Raw genomic sequence first — 5,314 nt, 5'->3', positions numbered from 1 at the left:
TCCACTATAAAGAGCCACATGACACAGTCCTTAAACTATTCACAGTTTATAATCGTAACTGATAGTAGAAGGGCCAGTAGGGTTATACGTAGTAAAATTGCAGGTTAGAAGAACATTTTAACTCTAACCTCAACTTTGAACTCGCTGCCTCGAAGCTCCTCCCACTGACAGCAACCGCCATTCTGGCATAAATTGGGGGACATCAGGAAGCATGGGGTCATCACTGTCTCAACTGCTCTAAAACGGTCGGTGGGCGCCTTGGTGTGCACATTCTGACACTCAATAGCACAGCAAGGGCATCGCCACTGAACTGTGCCATCAATCATTTCTTTCACTCGTGCGATAAAAGCAGCACAAACAAGAGAACGCCTGCAGAAACTACGTCAGGCTGCCTGCCGAGAGGCACATGCGAAAATGAAAGAGTGCATGGTGACCATCGTATTTCCGGTTCTTGCAATCGCTTCCGGTGCTTGCAGTGCACAAAAGCATTGACTTTGATACTGGCTTCCACTACTAGCTATGAGGAAGCTGTAGCTGGGAATGCAATTCATTTTGTCACCAGTTAGTATTACCAGACTGCGCTACGGTTCAACAGCTAAATACAAAAATTCGGATACAAGTTTCCTGCCATATCAAATGTGCTCTGATTTTACCAGCTTGCTGTGGAGTGTGTACAGTTTAACATGCAATGCATAATTCATGTTTGAAAATTTGTTGTCACAGCCCCTTTAAAAAAAAAAAAGTAAATGGAACAGTCTGCCATATGTGAATGGGTGTGGCTACTGAGATAGTGTCATTGAGCCAGTTTGAAGGCCAGTTTCACCAGATGTGCACATGTAGGGACTTCTCTTTTACAAAGTATTTATGTCGCCACCTAGAGGGACACTATAAAGAACAACAATTAATCAGTATAGACTGACAGTATTCTTTAAATACTCTGTTTTCATTCATTTGGCAGTAACACACTAATTATACTAGCATAGAAAATGAAAGCAATTCTCACCCACCAGGGTGGCTCAGTCAGCTAAGGCGTTGCACTGCTGAGCACGAGGTTGCGGGATCGAATCCCGGCCCCAGCGGCCGCATTTCGATCGAGGCGAAATGCAACAATGCCCATGTGCTTGCGTTGTAGTGCACGTTAAAGAACCCCAGGTGGTCAAAATTAATCCGGAGCCCTCCACTACGGCTTGCCTCATAATCAGAACTGGTTTTGGCACGTAAAACCCGAGAAAGAAGGAAGAAGAAGAAAGCAATTCTCTCTTTTGAAATTTCACAAATACTTTGGTACCAATATATCACTGTTACGTCAGAGATTTCAGAATACTTGCTCATATTTGGGCCACTATAACTTGGAAACTTCAAGAACTTAATTGCCATATTGTGGTTTTGTTTTCCTTCAATATATTTAATATATAGTTTTTCTTCACTGACACTAGTAACTAGATGCTAGTGACTGATGTCAAATGCTAGATTTTGTGGTGATTTGGGGCATTGCTACTTGTCTTTCATTTTCTCATCTTTCCTGGCTTGTGACGCTTCATCTCGGTATCAGTGCCCCTTTTGCTATTGCCACAACATAATTTACCGATACAACTTATGTTAATATGTGCAGAAGGACCCACAAAATTGCTTCGCATGTGCATGTGTCCACACTAAAAATTCCGTTGTGAATACATGCATATTGTTCAATTTCAGAAAGTTCTAACTTACAGTATGTCAGGCAAAAATTGGTGGCCCTTAAGTACTCGAAATAATGAAAAGTGACTGCAGTCAAACGGCTGAGTGCAGTTAGTTTATTCTCAGTTTACATCAATGACATTTCCTTTGGTTGTCTTCTAACATCCACTTGTTCGCTGACCATTGTGTTATATTTAAAAAAATTAAAATTACGACTGACACTACTGCCCTTCAAACCGATTTAAATGCGGTATCTGAATGGGGCAACACTAGGTTAAGGGAATTAAATATTAACAAATGCAAAGTTATGCACATATCTTGAACAACCCATTTAAATACTACCTGATCAGCACCCCTTTGGATGCTGCTAATTCGTATAAATATCTAGGCATTCACGTCACTTCTAACTTAACTTGGACAATGCATACAGAACATATTATTAACAATGTTAACTGCATGCTCAGCTACTCGCGCTGTAACTTTTCCAAAGCACCATCTTAAGGGTAATGCTCTATAAAATTAGTACTTGTTGGTGCTTAACTGCAATTCGCATTTTCGTAGCTGGGACCCCGGCTACGAAAACCTATTTATGTTGTTAGAGTTAGTGCAATACAATTCTGTGTGTTTGATTTTTTTCTAACTGTAACCGAACCCCTAGTATAACTTCCAGTAAAGCTAACCTCTCCCTTTCCTTTTATGGCACATCGCCGTAATATTTCACGACTATGCTTATTTCATAAGTTATACCATCATACCACCCTTCATGGTGCCCTATAATTACTCGTCCACAATACATGTCACACCGCATCGATCATCAGTACAAAATCAGAATTGAATCATGCAACACTAAGTATTTGCTTCATTCTTTCATTCCACACACATCCCTGGATTGGAAGCACCTTCCTGCAGAAATTGTGGCCATCTTTAACCATAAACATTTTTGCAAAGCCTTAGCTAACATTGTATCTCTAGGAGCAATTTTGTTGTGTAATAACGAGACTCACTGTATTCTGTTTATATTTGTTCTGTAAGTTTTGTACTACCACTCCCCTCAATAATGCTATATGGCCCTTATATTTGTTTTGTAAGTTTTGCACTACCACTCCCCTCAATAATAGCATACAGCCCTGAGGGTACATGGATACATAAATAAAATGTTTGTGTTGGTGGCATGACGAGGTAAATATTTGAACCTCTCCTGACTTGTTTAAATAAACAAGTATTTTGTTGTGTTTTTGCATACTGCAGTTTCAAACACGTGTGAAATTCGTGTGATTACACCAATTTTCTGTCTTTTTTTGAGTCAGCATTGATAGTATGCCTGTCATTTCATGTGAAGAAGTTCATACCGGAGCATTCAACTGGACCTCAGCCATCATCATCCTCACTTTCAAGAAACATATGTATATCACACCCAAAACCAAAAACAACTGGAAGCAAGTTCTGCATATCAGTATATCTAGCATAATTAGTTCCCTCTATAGTTTCACTGTGTTAAATAATTTACAACTAGAGATGGCTTCAGCACTGAGCAGACAGAGCGATCCAATGTTCACGATTCTAAGGGGAGACAGCCTGGAACTCTGCCATCCTGTAAGACAACTGCATGCATCAAGCGCCCTCAGAGTGCATTTGTGTAAATTGTGTAGAAAACTAGAACCCAACCTGTTGAGGGCGTTCCAGAGGGAGCGAGACTATAGACACCACGCGGAATGAGCATTTGTGTTTTGCCTACCGTGGCCCACCTTGCTACTATTCAGTTGTATTTCTTTTAATAAACCCTGTTAAAGAAAGTTCCCCAGTGACTATCGATTAACTGATCAGCGAAAAGCATCAACACACTACTCATGACCAACCTTGATTGTAGGTTATGCTGATTGTGTGTTATTCCTCAGTTTTAATTTCTTCTGCTGAAGAAGCCTCCGCATTCTCCCTTTTCAAAGCAGTACAAATCTATCCTTTCGGAGAGAGTGGCTTCACTAAAAGGGGCCTTCATAACTTACATAGATTGCTTCCATTAAACTTATAAATGTTCCGTCTGTTGCATTTTGTTTCTCCACACATACTTCTGATACCTTATGTTTGTGATTCAGTTACTCCAAATCCCGTGAATAAAATGCAACGAAGTAGACTTGATTGAGAACTTGTCAGTGCTGCGTCGCTTTCATCTATATAAGAACATGACAGACAAGACTGCAGCTGTGTAACATGAAGAGCTCAAGTACAGGGCTACGTTTGTGCTTGCAATGTTCATCTGTGCAAGAGGATAAGTGCACAAATGTGGTTTTGGTATGTGGCAATATTCTTGTTCTTGCCTCGTCACTTTGTTGTCCTGTGCTTTCTGTCCTTGAAGGGCCCAGAACCACCTTTATTTAACTTGGTGTTCACACATTCTGTGGGAACATTTAAGCAAAATTAATGTTACTGTCAATGCAGCTGAGAACGCATGTGAAAGAAACAAATAAATAAATTATAGGTTAACTGCGCCAGAGAACACGAGGGACAAGCAAAGAGGTCAAGATGATCCCAATTAGGCACTGAAATACGGTCACAATACGTTTTTAAATAAGTAAACACATTTTTATATGCTGCATGCAGGTTCTCCCAACTGTGCGTTCTGCCTTGAGCTGTTTCAGACATTAACAATGTCTGCACTTAAACTACAAATAAAGCGCCTACCCAGTGGTTGCGCTATTTATTTATTTATTCATTTTATATAGCTACCACAGTCAGCAAAGGTGATTTTAGTAGGATGGTAAAACAATGTCATGCGTCAATGGCAAGCATGCTGTATAAAATTGGGCTTGTGCTAACAGCGCTTAAACGTGTTCTCACAATCGCACCTCACGTCCCCACACATCACATGGTTCCCGGCCCACATGGGCAACATTTCCGGACCTCCTGACTATAATCCGAACGAGCGCGCCCACACCAACTGGCGCGAGAACTCACATTCCGCGTCTGCGGTCCGCCCCCTCGCTTCAACCCAGCCTGGAGGGATCTAGACAACAAAGACGGTCCGCTCGTATGATGTATCATACCACGAAATCACTTCAAATCATAGGTTAGAACGAAGAATTTTTCCTCCTCCTCACCAAAACCTCAAAAAAGCACAGGCCGTCACTTACAGACAGTTGCAGACTAGAACATACATCATACCAACAACACTAAGCAGGATCAATCCTGACCTTCCTACTGAATGCCCACACTGCGGCCACGAATACAACTTCGAACACATGCTCTGGCTGTGCCCTGCCAACGCGGGCACGGACTTTCCTGACCAGTCCTCCTGGGACTCGGCGCTCAGAAGCACAGAGCTCATCGCTCAGCTCAACGCTGTCCAGAGGGCCCGGGCCGTCGCCGAAGGACTCTGCCTACCGGCCCCGACCTCGGTGGAGCCACCGGATTGAGTGGCGGGGCCTCCGGCCCCGCTTCAATGCTTTCTGCTCAGGACCTCAATAAAGTTCGTACTCACTCACTCACAATCGCAGCGACGCAAGCACGAAACTAGCCGCACCACATGCCGCACCACAAAAACGAAACCAAAACAACAGCAGAAGCTTCCGCCGCACTATTTTTTGCTCGCGGAAGGCGGTCTGGATGCGTTTGTACATACGTCATTGCGTTCGCCGGTTTG

The sequence above is a fragment of the Dermacentor silvarum genome, chromosome 9 (genome assembly GCF_013339745.2).
Source record: "Dermacentor silvarum isolate Dsil-2018 chromosome 9, BIME_Dsil_1.4, whole genome shotgun sequence".
In the NCBI taxonomy this organism is placed as follows: Eukaryota; Metazoa; Arthropoda; class Arachnida; order Ixodida; family Ixodidae; genus Dermacentor; species Dermacentor silvarum.
The sequence above is the reverse complement of the archived record's forward strand: the minus strand, read 5'-3'. Positions refer to the sequence as shown.